General features: G+C 45.7%; 1 protein-coding gene across 1 annotated transcript in view; it reads right to left on the reverse strand.

Annotated features, from left to right (window-relative positions):
* The window catches only part of ADRM1 (ADRM1 26S proteasome ubiquitin receptor), a 64,515-nt gene that overhangs the window by 32,755 nt on the left and 11,686 nt on the right, over positions 1 to 20,074 (reverse strand). The gene's annotated exons all lie outside the window — the stretch shown is intronic.

Below are 20,074 nucleotides of genomic sequence, written 5' to 3' on the forward strand. Positions count from 1 at the left end.
GCTCCACGCAAAATCCCACCCCGTGGGGTCAGAATGATCACAAGAACGGTGAGCAAAAATCCCAGAACCACGCGGGGGGACCTAGTGAATGAACTGCAGAGAGCTGGGACCAATGTAACAAGGCCTACCATAAGTAACACACTACGCCACCATGGACTCAGATCCTGCAGTGCCAGACGTGTCCCACTGCTTAAAGGGACACTGTCACCTGGATTTGGAGGGAACAATCTTCAGCCATGGAGGCGGGGTTTTGGGGTTTTTGATTCACCCTTTCCTTACCCGCTGGCTGCATGCTGGCTGCAATATTGGATTGAAGTTCATTCTCTGTCCTCCATAGTACACACCTGCGCAAGGCAAGATTGCACCTTGTGCAGGCATGTACTACGGAGGACAGAGAATGAACTTCAATCCAATATTGCAGCCAGCATGCAGCCAGCGGGTAAGGAAAGGGTGAATCAAAAACCCCAAAACCCCGCCTCCATGGCTGAAGATTGTTCCCTCCAAATTCAGGTGACAGTGTCCCTTTAAGCCAGTACATGTCCGGGCCCGTCTGAAGTTTGCTAGAGAGCATTTGGATGATCCAGAGGAGTTTTGGGAGAATGTCCTATGGTCTGATGAAACCAAACTGGAACTGTTTGGTAGAAACACAACTTGTCGTGTTTGGAGGAAAAAGAATACTGAGTTGCATCCATCAAACACCATACCTACTGTAAAGCATGGTGGTGGAAACATCATGCTTTGGGGCTGTTTCTCTGCAAAGGGGCCAGGACGACTGATCCGGGTACATGAAAGAATGAATGGGGCCATGTATTTTGAGTGCAAACCTCCTTCCATCAGCAAGGGCATTGAAGATGAAACGTGGCTGGGTCTTTCAACATGACAATGATCCAAAGCACACCGCAAGGGCAACGAAGGAGTGGCTTCGTAAGAAGCATTTCAAGGTCCTGGAGTGGCCTAGCCAGTCTCCAGATCTCAACCCTATAGAAAACCTTTGGAGGGAGTTGAAAGTCTGTGTTGCCAAGCGAAAAGCCAAAAACATCACTGCTCTAGAGGAGATCTGCATGGAGGAATGGGCCAACATGCCAACAACAGTGTGTGGCAACCTTGTGAAGACTTACAGAAAACGTTTGACCTCTGTCATTGCCAACAAAGGATATATTACAAAGTATTGAGATGAAATTTTGTTTCTGACCAAATACTTATTTTCCACCATAATATGCAAATAAAATGTTAAAAAAAACAGACAATGTGATTTTCTGGATTTTTTTTTCTCAGTTTGTCTACCATAGTTAAAGGGAACCTGTCACCCAGTTTTTTGAGATTGAGCTATAAATACTGTTAAATAGGGCCTGCGCTGTGTGTTCCTATAGTGTATGTAGTGTACCCCGATTCCCCATGTATGCTGAGAAATAACTTACCAAAGTCGCCGTTTTCGCCTGTCAATCAGGCTGGTCAGGTCGGGAGGGCGTGGTGACATCGCTGGTTCTTCCTCAGCTTTACGTTGGTGGCGTAGTGGTGAACAAGCAGCGCGCGATCTGCGCTGTCATCCCTTTCGTCGGTGGGGGCGGCCATCTTCCTGGGGCCGCGCGTGCGCAGATCGAGTGCTCTGCTGCACGGGGCTTCAGGAAAATGGCTGCGGGATGCCGCGCGTGCGCATTAGAGATCGCGGCGGCCATTTTCCCAAAGCCGAGTTTGCATCTCGGCTTTGGGAAAATGGCCGCCGCGATCTCTAATGCGCACGCGCGGCATCCCGCGGCCATTTTCCTGAAGCCCCGTGCAGCAGAGCACTCGATCTGCGCACGCGCGGCCCCAGGAAGATGGCCGCCCCCACCGACGAAAGGGATGACAGCGCAGATCGCGCGCTGCTTGTTCACCACTACGCCACCAACGTAAAGCTGAGGAAGAACCAGCGATGTCACCACGCCCTCCCGACCTGACCAGCCTGATTGACAGGCGAAAACGGCGACTTTGGTAAGTTATTTCTCAGCATACATGGGGAATCGGGGTACACTACATACACTATAGGAACACACAGCGCAGGCCCTATTTAACAGTATTTATAGCTCAATCTCAAAAAACGGGGTGACAGGTTCCCTTTAAGGTCTACCTATGATGTAAATTACAGACGCCTCTCATCTTTTTAAGTGGTGGAACTTGCACTATTGCTGACTGACTAAATACTTTTTTGCCCCACTGTATATCAGACTGTTCGGGTTAGGAGACTCACGGCCTGTCCCCACACCGACCTCAGGCTGTGAGATCAACCTGAGAGTTACAAGTCTATACCTGGACAAGATGGCAAAAATCCAGAGTTGCGTCTCGCAGATCACATAATCTCAAGCTGAAGTTTTCACATAAAACTGTTGTGGATTATTAATTACAGAGAAAGCAGTTTTTTTTCTGTTTAGTTGCAGCCAGGTCAAAGGTGGCAACTAGATTACGACATGGGATGGAAAGTCTTATGATGAGAGTTTGTAAAAGCCGGGCTTGTTTAACCTCAGGGGACATCGCATTTATGTGTATAAATACATGTGTGGTCAATAGATAGCACGGGCACATCACTTATTCCTTCCAAGCAGCTTACACAGGAGCAGAGGACATTCATTATAGGTGAGGAAAGGCGATTCTGGCAGGTACGTAGGAAACGGTTCTTTACAGTTCGAGCAGTCACACTGGAATTTCCAATGACAAGTGGTAGTAATGGCAGATACTATATCAGTATTTAAATAAAGGTTGGATGCGTTTCTTACAACAATTGGCATTGTGGCTTATAATAATCTAGCGATAGAGAATGTAGAAACGTTGGACCATTTTCATTTTGTTCAACTTTTTGTTTTTTTGCAAAGGCAATGAGCTCATCTACTGCTATATTCATGGACAGTACAAACTGAGAGGGTGGCAGTCTTCTCAACTGTCACTGCCAAAGAGACAATTTATTGACACATACAGTTGTCAGTTTTGGAGAAAAAAAATCTTATCACCGCTAGTGTCGTCATCTTTGTAAGACCACGTTCACACATTCAGTATTTGGTCAGTATTTTACCTCCGTATTTATAAGCCAAAACCAAGAGTGGAACAATCAGATGAAAAGTATAATAGAAACACGTCACCACTTCTGGATTTATCACCCACTCCTGGTTTTGGCTTACAAATACTAATGTAAAATACTGACCGAATACTGAGCGTGTGAACATGGCCTTTAGTGATAGGACTGCTGTGTAGTGTCCGATCTGCTCACTTGTCATCTGACTGAGAAGTACCGTTTTTCTACATTGAAACTTCCATTGAGGTTGAGGAGGATGAGTACATTACAGGCTATAGATAAACAAGCCAGCTCTGATTCCTTTCTGAAACTGCCCCCCCTTCACACACAGGCCAGAGTCGGTTATCGTAGAGAAAATTTAAAAATCCATAAGGACATCTCAGGCGATGGGATATATCACCCTCACATTGAACATATGGGATTACTTATAACTGGGGAAGTGAGAGAGAGCTGACACTATAACTTCCACTGAAATAGGAACCCCCTGCAGTGACCAGGTAATTACAACAGGAGATCTGCTCTGAGAACCAGACACGGATTCATTTACTGATAGGCAGATAAGTACACTTCCAAGGCAAGAACCTCCTCTGTTCCAAGCACTGATCACAGACTTTTTGGAACCAGTGGTTAGTGATGAATATTGGGGTTTGCATTGATCTGATATACAGTATTATTTTTAGATATATTTTTGACATCGTGGTGAAGGGACAGACAATGCATTCACTCACATCACTGTAAGGCCAGTCTAACGCCTCTAACTTAATATCAATCCAATAGATGATGCTATCCAATTGATGTGTCATTGCTATAGTAAAGTAAAATCCCAGAAGGAAACATGACGACAATATCTATCACCTAGGACCTCCAGTGGTGAGGATATCCTTAAAGTTTGGGTTCTCATACCTAGCACATCCCACAACCAGCCCCCACATGAGCTCACCAAGGGGAGGTATGGGGGCATAACCTTGATCTAACAGCAGAGTTTGGGTTTTAGTGATTTGTCAGTCCTGTAAGGTACAGCTTGCTGTGGTTCTGTTATCCGAAGGGGTCCTTCCCTCTGCTAAGCTCAGCCATTTCTGTGACAGGTTTAGAAATGTTATTTTGTTATCCTTTTTATTTAATTGCATGTACAGTATTGTTTTGTTCTCATTTTGTATAATCTTTATCCATTTTTTATAAACACTGCCTACTTTTTCAGATTAAATATATAAAATTTAATAGCGTTGTTCCTCTTTCTCTGTAAACCGCACCCCTGAAACCATACGCTACCAGTGTCCAATAAGCCTCTATAAACAATATATAGTCCATGCTTTGGAATCAGAGGTGTATGCACCATATGCTCACTGTGAGTTCCCCAATAACCGGCCTGGTAGTGGAAGCAGCAGCAGCCTCGTAGGTCAATGATGTAATTGTCCTAATGATTGGAGGATGCGAAGTTGTGTTCCCCTGAGAACCTGGTGGCAGCGGTGGGATTTCCGTGATCTCTCCGGTGTTATCCATGATGTTGGTATTGCAAATCAGTCTCAATTATGTGAATAGCTTCTCTACTAGGCAAAAATAACACTGTTTATTTACACAATGGGATAGGAGCAGATCTTTTCTTTCTTAGATTCTAAAAAAAATTCTTTTAGGAGAAGGTTAGAAAGGAAGTGAAGTTAAGAAACTCATCAGCTATTACATCTACAAATATATACATTTATTGCAGAAGTATACGAAAACACCTAAAATATTCCCAGGGTGAGATACAAGCAGAAAATCAAATTGTGAATCTGACTGAGGGCAGGGACTGAAGTATTCGATAACTGTCCATATATTGATTTTCCTGAGATTATTCTTACAGGATAGATCCATCTATAGGTACCGTATATACTCGAGTATAAGCTGAGATTTTCAGCCCACTTTTTGGGGCTGAAAGTAACCCTCTCGGCTTATACTCGAGTCATACCCAGGGGTCGGCAGGGGAGGGGGAGCGGAGCTGTGTATTAATACCTGCTCCTAGCGCGGTCCCTGTTTCCCCGGCACCTTCTTCCTTTAGTGAGCGGTCACATGGTACCGCTCATTACAGTAATGAATATGGACCCGACTCCACTCCCATAGGGGTGGAGCCGCATATTCATTACTGTAATGAGCGGTACCATGTGACCGCTCACTATAGGAAGAAGCTGCCGGGGAAAAGACGTGCAGGGACCGCGCCAAGAGCAGGCGAGTATAACGCAGTGCGCAATATTCACCTGCTCCCCGTTCCACCATCGGCGCCACTGCGTCTTCCGCAGTGATGCACAAGTCAGAGGACACGATAAGTGCGCACCGCCCTCTGCCTGAACGTCAGTGCAGAGGACGGGGAAGACGCAGCGGCGGTCGAACGGGGAGCAGGTGAATATAGCAAGTGCCGGGGCCTGAGTGGTGAGTATGTGATTTTTTTATTTTTTTAATCGCAGCAACAGCATATGGGGCAAATGTCTATATGGAGCATCTTATGGGGCCATGTGTTGTGAATTCTGTGGCAGAGTTCACTCCTGTGGTCACAAGTGGTACTTCGGCTGATTCTCTCTGGGATCTTCCGTTTGTGGAGGAAAGTGGTACTGCAGCTTCTGAGTTTCCTACCTCAGGTGATCTGGTGAGCTCGTTAGCTTTTTCTCTACTTAACTCCACCTGATGCTTTGATCTATGCTTCCTGTCAATGTTTCAGTGTGGGACTTGTTTTTTCCCTGGATCATTCCTGTGGCCTGCTGCTCTGCAAAGCTAAGTTTTGCTTATGTTATTTTGTTGCTATTTTTCTGTCCAGCTTGCTTAATTGGTTTTTCTCGCCTGCTGGAAGCTCTGAGACGCAGAGGGACCACCTCCGTACCGTTAGTCGGTGCGGAGGGTCTTTTTGTCCCCTCTGCGTGGTTTTTTATAGGTTTTTGTGCTGACCGCAAAGTTATCTTCCCTATCCTCGTTCTGTTCAGCTAGTCGGGCCTCACTTTGCTAAATCTGTTTCATCTCTATGTTTGTGTTTTCATCTTACTCACAGTCATTATATGTGGGGGGCTGCCTTTTCCTTTGGGGAATTTCTCTGAGGCAAGGTAGGCTTATTTTTCTATCTTCAGGATTAGCTAGTTTCTCAGGCTGTGACGAGGCGCCTAGGTTCTGGTCAGGAGCGCTCCACGGCTACCTTTAGTGTGGTTTGATAGGCTTAGGGATTGCGGTCTGCAGAGTTCCCACGTCTCAGAGCTCGTTCTATTATTTTGGGTTATTGTCAGTTCACTGTATGTGCTCTGACCTCCATGTCCATTGTGATTCTGAATTGCCTTTCATAACAGTACAGGAAGCCAAAATTGCTAATGATTCTCAATAGAGGGAAAAAAGAAGTTCTGAGACCATTTTTTTTTTCTTTGCACTGTGTTTTGTCTTTTTTTTCCCCTAGACATTTGGGTGGTTCAGGACACAGGTGTAGCAATGGACATTAAAGGTCTGTCTTCATGTGTGGATCAGCTCACGGCAAGAGTTCAAAATATTCAAGATTTTGTGGTCCAGAATTCTTTGCTTGAACCGAGAATTCCTATTCCACATTTGTTTTTTGGAGATAGAACTAAATTTCTGAGTTTCAAAAATAGTTGTAAACTGTTTCTGGCTTTGAAACCTCGCTCTTCTGGTGACCCAATTCAACAGGTTAGGATCGTCATTTCTTTTTTGCGCGGCGACCCTCAGGACTGGGCGTTTTCTCTTGCGTCAGGAGATCCTGCATTGAGTAATATCGATGCGTTTTTCCTGGCGCTTGGGTTGCTGTACGATGAGCCTAATTCAGTGGATCAGGCAGAAAAAAATTTGCTGGCTCTTTGTCAGGCTCAGGATGAGATAGAGGTATATTGTCAGAAATTTAGAAAGTGGTCAGTGCTCACTCAATGGAATGAATCTGCGCTGGCAGCAATATTGAGAAAGGGTCTCCCTGAAGCCCTTAAGGATGTCATGGTGGGATTTCCTATGCCTGCTGGTTTGAATGAGTCTATGTCTTTGGCCATTCAGATCGGTCGACGCTTGCGTGAGCGTAAACCTGTGCACCATTTGGCGGTATTACCTGAGCTTAAACCTGAGCCTATGCAGTGTGATAGGACCTTGACCAGAGTTGAACGGCAAGAACATAGACGTCTGAATGGTCTGTGTTTCTACTGTGGTGATTCCACTCATGCTATCTCTGATTGTCCTAAGCGCACTAAGCGGTTCGCTAGGTCTGCCACCATTGGTACGGTACAGTCACAATTTCTTCTGTCCGTTACCTTGATCTGCTCTTTGTCATCATATTCTGTCATGGCATTTGTGGATTCAGGCGCTGCCCTGAATTTGATGGACTTCGAATATGCTAAGCGTTGTGGGTTTTTCTTGGAGCCCTTGCGGTGTCCTATTCCATTGAGAGGAATTGATGCTACGCCTTTGGCCAAGAATAAGCCTCAATACTGGACCCAGCTGACCATGTGCATGGCTCCTGCACATCAGGAGGTTATTCGCTTTCTGGTGTTGCATAATCTGCATGATGTGGTCGTGTTGGGGTTGCCATGGCTACAAGCCCATAATCCAGTATTAGATTGGAAATCCATGTCGGTGTCCAGCTGGGGTTGTCAGGGGGTACATGGTGATGTTCCATTTCTGTCAATTTCGTCATCCACTCCTTCTGAGGTCCCAGAGTTCTTGTCTGATTACCGGGATGTATTTGATGAGCCCAGGTCCAATACCCTACCTCCGCATAGGGATTGTGATTGTGCTATCAATTTGATTCCTGGTAGTAAATTCCCAAAAGGTCGATTGTTTAATTTGTCCGTGCCTGAGCACACCGCTATGCGCAGTTACGTGAAGGAATCCCTGGAGAAGGGGCATATTCGCCCGTCATCGTCGCCATTAGGAGCAGGGTTCTTTTTTGTAGCCAAGAAGGATGGTTCGCTGAGACCTTGTATAGATTACCGCCTTCTTAATAAGATCACGGTTAAATTTCAGTACCCCTTGCCATTGTTATCTGATCTGTTTGCTCGGATTAAGGGGGCTAGTTGGTTCACAAAGATAGATCTTCGTGGTGCGTATAATCTGGTGCGAATTAAGCAAGGTGATGAATGGAAAACTGCATTTAATACGCCCGAGGGTCATTTTGAGTATCTCGTGATGCCGTTCGGACTTGCCAATGCTCCATCAGTGTTTCAGTCCTTTATGCATGACATCTTCCGAGAGTACCTGGATAAATTCCTGATTGTGTACTTGGATGACATTTTGATCTTCTCGGATGATTGGGAGTCTCATGTGAAGCAGGTCAGAACGGTTTTTCAGGTCCTGCGTGCTAATTCTTTGTTTGTGAAGGGATCAAAGTGTCTCTTTGGTGTGCAGAAGGTTTCATTTTTGGGGTTCATCTTTTCCCCTTCTACTATCGAGATGGATCCTGTTAAGGTCCAAGCCATCCATGATTGGACTCAGCCGACATCTCTGAAAAGTCTGCAAAAGTTCCTGGGCTTTGCTAATTTTTATCGTCGCTTCATCTGCAATTTTTCTAGTATTGCTAAACCATTGACCGATTTGACCAAGAAGGGTGCTGATGTGGTCAATTGGTCTTCTGCTGCTGTGGAAGCTTTTCAAGAGTTGAAGCGTCGTTTTTCTTCTGCCCCTGTGTTGTGTCAACCAGATGTTTCTCTTCCGTTCCAGGTCGAGGTTGATGCTTCTGAGATTGGAGCAGGGGCTGTTTTGTCGCAGAGAGGTTCTGGTTGCTCAGTGATGAAACCATGCGCTTTCTTTTCCAGGAAGTTTTCGCCTGCTGAGCGTAATTATGATGTGGGCAACCGAGAGTTGCTGGCCATGAAGTTGGCATTCGAGGAGTGGCGTCATTGGCTTGAAGGAGCTAAGCATCGCGTGGTGGTATTGACTGATCATAAGAACTTGACTTATCTCGAGTCTGCCAAGCGCTTGAATCCTAGACAAGCTCGTTGGTCGTTGTTTTTTGCCCGTTTTGACTTTGTGATTTCGTACCTTCCGGGCTCTAAAAATGTGAAGGCGGATGCTCTGTCTAGGAGTTTTGTACCCGACTCTCCGGGTTTATCTGAGCCGGCGGGTATCCTCAAGGAAGGAGTAATTGTGTCTGCCATCTCCCCTGATTTGCGGCGGGTGCTGCAAAAATTTCAGGCTAATAAACCTGATCGTTGCCCAGCGGAGAAACTGTTTGTCCGTGATAGGTGGACAAATAGAGTTATCTCTGAACTTCATTGTTCGGTGTTGGCTGGTCATCCTGGAATCTTTGGTACCAGAGAGTTAGTGGCTAGATCCTTTTGGTGGCCCTCTCTGTCGCGGGATGTGCGTGCTTTTGTGCTGTCCTGTGGGATTTGTGCTCGGGCTAAGCCCTGCTGTTCTCGTGCCAGTGGGTTGCTTTTGCCCTTGCCGGTCCCGAAGAGGCCTTGGACACATATCTCTATGGATTTTATTTCTGACCTTCCCGTTTCTCAAAAGATGTCAGTCATTTGGGTGGTCTGTGATCGCTTTTCTAAGATGGTCCATCTGGTACCCTTGTCTAAATTGCCTTCCTCCTCTGATTTGGTGCCTTTGTTCTTCCAGCATGTGGTTCGTTTGCATGGCATTCCAGAGAATATTGTTTCTGACAGAGGTTCCCAGTTTGTTTCGAGGTTTTGGCGAGCCTTTTGTGGTAGGATGGGCATTGACTTGTCTTTTTCCTCGGCTTTCCATCCTCAGACTAATGGCCAGACCGAGCGAACCAATCAGACCTTGGAAACATATCTGAGGTGCTTTGTTTCTGCTGATCAGGATGACTGGGTGTCCTTTTTGCCTTTGGCTGAGTTCGCCCTTAATAATCGGGCCAGCTCGGCTACCTTGGTTTCACCGTTTTTCTGCAATTCTGGGTTCCATCCTCGTTTTTCTTCTGGACAGGTTGAGTCTTCGGACTGTCTTGGTGTGGATACTGTGGTGGACAGGTTGCAGCAGATTTGGACTCAGGTAGTGGACAATTTGACCTTGTCCCAGGAGAAGGCTCAACTTTTCGCTAATCGCAGACGCCGTGTGGGTCCCCGACTTCGTGTTGGGGATCTGGTTTGGTTATCTTCTCGTCATATTCCTATGAAGGTTTCCTCTCCTAAGTTTAAACCTCGTTTTATTGGTCCGTATAGGATTTCTGAGGTTCTTAATCCTGTGTCTTTTCGTCTGACCCTTCCAGATTCTTTTTCCATACATAACGTATTCCATAGGTCATTGTTGCGGAGATACGTGGCACCTATGGTTCCATCTGTTGAGCCTCCTGCCCCGGTTTTGGTGGAGGGGGAATTGGAGTATATTGTGGAGAAGATTTTGGATTCTCGTGTTTCAAGACGGAAACTCCAGTATCTGGTTAAATGGAAGGGTTATGCTCAGGAGGATAATTCCTGGGTTTTTGCCTCTGATGTCCATGCTCCCGATCTTGTTCGTGCCTTTCATGTGGCTCATCCTGGTCGGCCTGGGGGCTCTGGTGAGGGTTCGGTGACCCCTCCTCAAGGGGGGGGTACTGTTGTGAATTCTGTGGCAGAGTTCACTCCTGTGGTCATAAGTGGTACTTCGGCTGATTCTCTCTGGGATCTTCCGTTTGTGGAGGAAAGTGGTACTGCAGCTTCTGAGTTTCCTCCCTCAGGTGATCTGGTGAGCTTGTTAGCTTCTTTTCTACTTAACTCCACCTGATGCTTTAATCTATGCTTCCTGTCAATGTTTCAGTGTGGGACTTGTTTTTTCCCTGGATCATTCCTGTGGCCTGCTGCTCTGCAAAACTAAGTTTTGCTTATGTTATTTTGTTGCTATTTTTCTGTCCAGCTTGCTTAATTGGTTTTTCTCGCCTGCTGGAAGCTCTGAGACGCAGAGGGACCACCTCTGTACCGTTAGTCGGTGCGGAGGGTCTTTTTGTCCCCTCTGCGTGGTTTTTTATAGGTTTTTGTGCTGACCGCAAAGTTATCTTCCCTATCCTCGTTCTGTTCAGCTAGTCGGGCCTCACTTTGCTAAATCTGTTTCATCTCTATGTTTGTGTTTTCATCTTACTCACAGTCATTATATGTGGGGGGCTGCCTTTTCCTTTGGGGAATTTCTCTGAGGCAAGGTAGGCTTATTTTTCTATCTTCAGGATTAGCTAGTTTCTCAGGCTGTGACGAGGCGCCTAGGTTCTGGTCAGGAGCGCTCCACGGCTACCTTTAGTGTGGTTTGATAGGCTTAGGGATTGCGGTCTGCAGAGTTCCCACGTCTCAGAGCTCGTTCTATTATTTTGGGTTATTGTCAGTTCACTGTATGTGCTCTGACCTCCATGTCCATTGTGATTCTGAATTGCCTTTCATAACAGCCATGTGCAGCATTATATGGGGCAATTATCTGTATGGAGCATCTTATGGGGCCATGTGCAGCATTATATGGGGCAAATATCTGTATGGAGCATCTTATGGGGCCATAATCCACATTTGTGCAGCATTATATGGGGCATATTTTTAATATGGAGCATCTTATGGAGCCCATCATGAACTGTATGGAGCATTATATAGGGCTCCTGATTCAATATGGATATTCAAAAACAACCTACTGATGTCTCAATTAATTTTACTTTTATTGGTATCTATTTTTATTTTTGAAATGTACCGGTAGCTGCTGCATTTTCCACCCTAGGCTTATACTCGAGTCATTACGTTTTCCCAGTTTTTTGTGGCAAAATTAGGGGTCTCGGCTTATACTACTCGGGTCGGCTTATACTCGAGTATATACAGTATTATGGCATATCACAGCGTAAAGCTATGTTCACATGCAGCGTTTTTTCTGCAAATTCTGCAAATTAAAAGCTGCTTTTTACAGTACCACAGCAAAAGCTATGAGAGATTACAGAAATCTCATGCACAATTTTTTTTTCAGAGTTTTTGGATCAAAATTATATTAAACCTACTGTAGAAAAAGCACACATGTAATCCGCATCCATAAAACCGGGCAATTTAAATGCAGCGTTTTTACTTTCTAGAGAGCAGGTTTTAGCAGTGTGAACATCACCTAAACGTCTGGAAGTAATGGCTCAGCAGTTCACTGGTGGCCACGTGAAGGTTTTGTGATGGGACAGTGCTGTATATATGTTACATGTCTGCACCCTTCCCAAAGATAACCCAAGTAAACTCAAAATTCTGTTATTAAATGATTATTATTTTTTTTTTAAAGCACCGTTAATTCCAGGGTGCTGTACATGTGAACACAAAATGCTGTTCAGCCCTATGTGAAAAAAAAATTGTTCTCTTAGCTAGCATAAAAACATGTAGGACTTATAAGTCTCCTCACTCTGACATGCCAGGCTTGGCTTGTCACTCTCCACGAGAAAAATCGTTACCCCGTAGGCCGCTCTCTTAGGTACTAAATGAACCAGATAACCAAATTCAATTGACAATAGTGTTCACTTTCAATAGTCACATCCAGCCATGATTACTGCAAGACCTGCCGCATCTAAACGTCACTTGCACAGAAGCTGTGAAGCTTCATAAGAAAACCCAACTCCATTAATGGCCAAAGCTTTTTAAAGGGACTCTGTCACCTGAATTTGGAGGGAACAATCTTCAGCCATGGAGGCGGGGTTTTCGGGTGTTTGATCCACCCTTTCCTTACCCGCTGGCTGCATGCTGGCTGCAATATTGGATTGAAGTTCATTCTCTGTCCTCCATAGTAGACGCCTGCGCAAGGCAAGATTACCTTGTGCAGACATGTACTACGGAGGACAGAGAATGAACTTCAATATTGCAGCCAGCGGGTAAGGAAAGGGTGAATCAAACACCCGAAAACCCCGCCCCTATAGCTGAAGATTGTTCCCTCCAAATTCAGGTGTCATAGTCCCTTTAACCCCTTCCTGACCCATGACGCCACGTAGGCGTCATGAAAGTCGGTGCCAATCCGACCCATGACGCCTATGTGGCGTCATGGAAAGATCGCGTCCCTGCAGATCGGGTGAAAGGGTTAACTCCCATTTCACCCGATCTGCAGGGACAGGGGGAGTGGTAGTTTAGCCCAGGGGGGGTGGCTTCACCCCCTCGTGGCTACGATCGCTCTGATTGGCTGTTGAAAGTGAAACTGCCAATCAGAGCGATTTGTAATATTTCACCTATTATAACGGGTGAAATATTACAATCCAGCCATGGCCGATGCTGAAATATCATCGGCCATGGCTGGAAATACTAATGTGCCCCCACCCCACCGATCGCCCCCCCAGCCCCCCGATCTGGCCGGTACATTGCTCCGGCTCCCCTCCATCCAGTGCTCCGCTCCCCCCGTGCTCCAATCACCCCCCCGTGCTCCAATCACCCCCCCTGCACTCCGATCCACCCCCCCCGTGCTCCGTTCCACCCCCCCGTGCTCCATTCCAGCCCCCCCGTGCTCCGTTCCACGCCCCCCGTGCTCCGTTCCACGCCTGCCGCGCTCCGATTCCTCCCCCATGCTCCGATCCCCCCCCCGTGCTCCGATCCCCCTCCCCCCGTGCTCCCCCCCACCCCATCATACTTACCGATCCTGCGGGGCTCCGTCCGTCTTCTCCCTGGGCGCCGCCATCTTCCAAAATGGTGGGCGCATGCGCAGTGCGCCCGCCGAATCTGCCGGCCGGCAGATTCGTTCCAAAGTACATTTTGATCACTGAGATATAATCTATCTCAGTGATCAAAATAAAAAAAAATAATAAATGACCCTCCCCCTTTGTCACCCCCATAGGTTCGGGACAATAAAAAAATAAAGAAATATTTTTTTTCCACTAATGTTAGAATAGGGTTAGGGTTAGGGGTAGGGTTAGGGGTAGGGTTAGGGGTGGGGGTAGGGTTAGGGGTAGGGTTAGGGTTAGGGCTAGGGTTAGGGTTTCGGTATGTGCACACGTATTCTGGTCCTCTGCGGATTTTTCCGCTGCGGATTTGATAAATCCGCAGTGCTAAACCGCTGCGGATTTATGGCGGATTTACCGCGGTTTTTTCTGCGCATTTCACTGCGGTTTTACAATTGCGATTTTCTATTGGAGCAGTTGTAAAACCGCTGCGGAATCCGCACAAAGAAGTGACATGCTGCAGAATGTAAACCGCTGCGTTTCCGTGCAGTTTTTCCGCAGCATGTGTACAGCGATTTTTGTTTCCCGTAGGTTTACATTGAACTGTAAACTCATGGGAAACTGCTGCGGATCCGCAGCGTTTTCCGCACCGTGTGCACATAGCCTAATTCTAAAGGTATGTGCACACGGTGCGGATTGGCCGCTGCGGATTCGCAGCAGTGTTCCATCAGGTTTACAGTACCATGTAAACATATGAAAAACCAAATCCGCTGTGCCCATGGTGCGGAAAATACCGCGCGGAAACGCTGCGTTGTATTTTCCGCAGCATGTCAATTCTTTGTGCGGATTCCGCAGCGTTTTACACCTGTTCCTCAATAGGAATCCGCAGGTGAAATCCGCACAAAAAACACTGGAAATCCGCGGAAAATCCGCAGGTAAAACGCAGTGCCTTTTACCCGCGGATTTTTCAAAAATGATGCTGAAAAATCTCACACGAATCCGCAACGTGGGCACATGGCCTTAGGGTTAGGGTTGGAATTAGGGTTATGGCTACAGTTGGGATTAGAGTTGGGGGTGTGTTGGGGTTAGGGTTGTGATTAGGGTTATGGCTACAGTTGGGATTAGGGTTAGGGGTGTGGGGGGGTTAGTGTTGGAGTTAGAATTGAGGGGTTTCCACTGTTTAGGCACATCAGGGGGTCTCCAAACGCAACATGGCGCCACCATTGATTCCAGCCAATCTCGTATTCAAAAAGTCAAATGGTGCTCCCTCAATTCCGAGCCCCGACGTGTGCCCAAACAGTGGTTTACCCCCACATATGGGGTACCAGCATACTCAGGATAAACTGCGCAACAATTACTGGGGTCCAGTTTCTCCTGTTACCCTTGTGAAAATAAAGAAATGCTTGCTAAAACATCATTTTTGAGGAAAGAAAAATGATTTTTTATTTTCACGGCTCTGCGTTGTAAACGTCTGTGAAGCACTTGGGGGTTCAAAGTGCTCACCACATATCTAGATAAGTTCCTTGGGGGGTCTAGTTTCTAAAATGGGGTCACTTGTGGGGAGTTTCTACTGTTTAGGCACACCAGGGGCTCTGCAAACGCAATGTGACGCCCGCAGACCATTCCATCAAAGTCTGCATTTCAAAAGTCACTACTTCCCTTCTGAGCCCCGACGTGTGCCCAAACAGTGGTTTACCCCCACACATGGGGTATCAGCGTACTCAGGAGAAACTGGACAACAACTTTTGGGGTCCAATTTCTCCTGTAACCCTTGGGAAAATAAAAAATTCTGGGCTAAATAATTATTTTTGAGGAAAGAAAACGTATTTATTATTTTCACGGCTCTGCATTATAAACTTCTATGAAGCACTTGGGGGTTCAAAGTGCTCACCACACATCTAGATAAGTTCCTTTCGGGGTCTAGTTTCCAAAATGGGGTCACTTGTGAGGGGTTTCTACTGTTTAGGCACATCAGGGGCTCTGCAAACGCAACGTGACGCCCGCAGAGCATTCCATCAAAGTCTGCATTTCAAAACGTCACTACTTCAATTCCGAGCCTCGGCATGTGCCCAAACAGTGGTTTACCCCCACATATGGGGTATCAGCGTACTCAGGAGAAACTGGACAACAACTTTTGGGGTCCAATTTCTCCTGTAACCCTTGGGAAAATAAAAAATTCTGGGCTAAATAATTATTTTTGAGGAAAGAAAACGTATTTATTATTTTCACGGCTCTGCATTATAAACTTCTATGAAGCACTTGGGGGTTCAAAGTGCTCACCACACATCTAGATAAGTTCCTTTCGGGGTCTAGTTTCCAAAATGGGGTCACTTGTGAGGGGTTTCTACTGTTTAGGCACATCAGGGGCTCTGCAAACGCAACGTGACGCCCGCAGAGCATTCCATCAAAGTCTGCATTTCAAAACGTCACTACTTCAATTCCGAGCCCCGGCATGTGCCCAAACAGTAGTTTACCCCCACATATGGGGTATCACCGTACTCAGGAGAAACTGGACAACAAATATTGGGGTCAAATTTCTCCTGTTACCCTTGGGAAAATTAAAAAATTCTGGCTAAATAATTATTTTTGAGGAAAGAAAACGTATTTATTATTTTCACGGCTCTGCATTATAAACTTCTGTGAAGCACTTGGGGGTTCAAAGTGCTCACCACACATCTAGATAAGTTCCTTTCGGGGTCTAGTTTCCAAAATGGGGTCACTTGTGGGGGGTTTCTACTGTTAAGCCACATCAGGGGCTCTACAAACGCAACGTGACGCCCACAGAGCATTCCATCAAAGTCTGCATTTCAAAACGTCACTACTTCACTTCCGAGCCTCGGCATGTGCCCAAACAGTGGTTTACCCCCACATATGGGGTATCAGCGTACTCAGGAGAAACTGGACAACAACTTTTGGGATCCAATTTCTCCTGTAACCCTTGGGAAAATAAAAAATTCTGGGCTAAATAATTATTTTTGAGGAAAGAAAACGTATTTATTATTTTCACGGCTCTGCGTTATAAACTTCTGTGAAGCACTTGGGGGTTCAAAGTCCTCACCACACATCTAGATTAGTTCCTTTGGGGGTCTAGTTTCCAAAATGGGGTCATTTCTGGGGGATCTCCAATGTTTAGGCACACAGGGGCTCTCCAAACGTGACATGGTGTCCGCTAATGATTGGAGCTAATTTTCCATTTAAAAAGCCAAATGGCGTGCCATCCCTTCCGAGCCCTGCCGTGCGCCCAAACAGTGGTTTACCCCCACATATGGGGTATCAGCGTACTCAGGACAAACTGGACAACAATATTTGGGGTCCAATTTCTCCTATTATCCTTGGCAAAATAGGAAATTCCAGGCGAAAAAATCATTTTTGAGGAAAGAAAAATTATTTTTTATTTTCATGGCTCTGCATTATAAACTTCTGTGAAGCACCTGGGGGTTTAAAGTGCTCAATATGCATCTAGATAAGTTCCTTGGGGGGTCTAGTTTCCAAAATGGGGTCACTTGTGGGGGAGCTCCAATGCATAGGCACACAGGGGCTCTCCAAACGCGACATGGTGTCCGCTAACAATTGGAGCTAATTTTCCATTCAAAAAGTCAAATGGCGCTCCTTCCCTTCCGAGCCTTACCATGTGCCCAAACAGTGGTTTACCCCCACATATGAGGTACCGGCGTACTCAGGAGAAATTGCCCAACACATTTTAGGATCCATTTTATCCTGTTGCCCATGTGAAAATTAAAAAATTGAGGCTAAAAGAATTTTTTTGTGAAAAAAAAGTAATTTTTCATTTTTACGGATCAATTTGTGAAGCACCTGGGGGTTCAAAGTGCTCACTATGCATCTAGATAAGTTCCTTGGGGCGTCTAGTTTCCAAAATGGGGTCACTTGTGGGGGAGCTCCAATTTTTAGGCACACGGGGGCTCTCCAAACGTGACATGGTGTCCGCTAAAGAGTGGAGCCAATTTTTGATTCAAAAAGTCAAATGGCGCTCCTTCCCTTCCAAGCCCTGCCGTGCGCCCAAACAGTGGTTTACCCCCACATATGAGGTATCAGCGTACTCAGGACAAATTGGACAACAACTTTCGTGGTTCAGTTTCTCCTTTTACCATTGGGAAAATAAAAAAATTGTTGCTAAAAGATAATTTTTGTGACTAAAAAGTTAAATGTTCATTTTTTCCTTCCATGTTGCTTCTGCTGCTGTGAAGCACCTGAAGGGTTAATAAACTTCTTGAATGTGGTTTTGAGTACCTTGAGGGGTGCAGTTTTTAGAATGGTGTCACTTTTGGGTATTTTCAACCATATAGACCCCTCAAACTGACTTCAAATGTGAGGTGGTCCCTAAAAAAAATGGTTTTGTAAATTTCGTTGTAAAAATGACAAATCGCTGGTCAAATTTTAACCCTTATAACTTCATAACAAAAAAAAAATTTGTTTCCAAAATTGTGCTGATGTAAAGTAAACATGTGGGAAATGTTATTTATTAACTATTTTGTGTCACATATCTCTCTGGTTTAACAGAATAAAAATTCAAAATGTGAAAATTGCGAAATTTTCAAAATTTTCGCCAAATTTCCGTTTTTATCACAAATAAACGCAGAATTTATTGACCTAAATTTACCACTAACATGAAGCCCAATATGTCACGAAAAAACAATCTCAGAACCGCTAGGATCCGTTGAAGCGTTCCTGAGTTATTACCTCATAAAGGGACACTGGTCAGAATTGCAAAAAACGGCAAGGTCTTTAAGGTCAAAATAGGCTGGGTCATGAAGGGGTTAAAGGAATCTATCACCAGGGTTTAGCTACCATCCCCCAGCAAGATGTGCAGAAACCATGATTCCAGTGATGTGTCACTTACAGGGCTGCTTGCTACAGTTGATAAAACCTCTGTTATCTGCTGCAGATCCATCAGTCCTCTGAATGCTGAGCTCTGCATAACCCCACCCACACCGCTGATTGGCAGCTTTCTGTGTACACTGTGCATAGGCAGAAAGCTGCCAATCAGTGGTGAGGCTGGGGTTATATAGAGCCGGAGGACTACATGGCAGCAGGTTTACTAGTCATCTAGGCGGCCTGTGAGCAAGGTCTTTCCTTGGTTACTCTGGCTTAGAGCAGGATAAGACTCTGCCTACAGGCCCGCCCCGGAGCATGGGCACATCATTAACTGAAAACTTCTAACACTGATTACACAAGAACCACAAGACGGATTTATTCACCCCAGGTATCATTTTGATCAGTATAACAGTGCCAACCTGACAGTGTCTGTAGTTTATTTAGCAAAATCTTGCTGACAGGTTCACTTTAATTACTGTACTGTGTGCCATTTCTAACTACGCTCCCGCTTTTCCATCTCCGCTGCATCAGTGCTATTTTGCATTCGATCAGTGAATATTTCCTCGGAATCTCAACCTGCCGTGATGTCCGTACCTGCTTACACGGGTTGTGGGTGAAAACTAGAGGATTTTTTCAATTCCACACCAGTCTAGATGGCGTAAATTGGATTGTGGCTTAAAGGATTACATTTCCGTACCAGACCTTAAAATATTATTGATTTTGATGTACAATCATGTAGAAAGCTCCTTTCAGACGAGGGTCCAACTGTTGGGACCCCACCAATTACAAAGGCAGGTGTCTACTCTGTATGAATGGAGCGGTAGTGCACATGAGGGACTGTGGTAGTTTACGGCTCTGCTTCATCAAAGCTTTTACACAAGAAAATGGGCAAGAAAAAGCTTTGAAAAATCGCCAAATTATTGCGGAAATATTTTGCAACTTTGGGCGTTTGCACGCTATTTTCGCCCCGTTCTCGACAAAGTGGGCGGAGCTGGGATGGGGCGCTTTCTATGGAAGCAGAGATCACACAGTGCCATTCTCAAAGATATGAATGGAGCATTTCCATATAGAAGTAGGACCCCCAGTCTTGTGATTGATAGTGGTCCCAGCGGTCAGATCCTTACCGGTCATAGCCATAGATAGGGGATAAATATTTTTGGTGGCATAACCTGTTTTACGCACCAGCAGAGCGCTGTTCACTACAGTGACATTACACAGAGTTGAATATAATTGTTCTAGCTGCATTCGCTTCAGAGCTGCAATCTCCCAGCATTTCCTGCTTCCTCAGTGCTATCAGAGCATTTTCCCTGGCGATTTTCCTGTGTGTACTGTGACTGCGCCTGGCAAATGCTCCACAATGCCTTTGTGTAAGGTAATCGGGCACAATACGGGCAACGACTGGACACAGCTGTTACTGCGAGCCACAATAAATGAGATGCAAATGCCCATCGTCCCACAAAGCTCCGTTCATTGTGATCGGCGTTGTGTACAGGAGCAGGTAGAGCGGCGCCCAGAGAGGGAACGTCACTCCAGGGATGAGATGGTACAATCAACACGGACAGAACAGCTACAGCTTTATTTTATCTCTGGGCCAAAAGACAAATAGAATAAAAGCTACAAGAAAACAAACCTACAGACCTGGTTGGGCCACTGAGACTTCATTTGTGTGTTTCTCTAACATC

This window comes from Ranitomeya imitator, chromosome 2 (genome assembly GCF_032444005.1).
Source record: "Ranitomeya imitator isolate aRanImi1 chromosome 2, aRanImi1.pri, whole genome shotgun sequence".
Classification (NCBI taxonomy): Eukaryota; Metazoa; Chordata; class Amphibia; order Anura; family Dendrobatidae; genus Ranitomeya; species Ranitomeya imitator.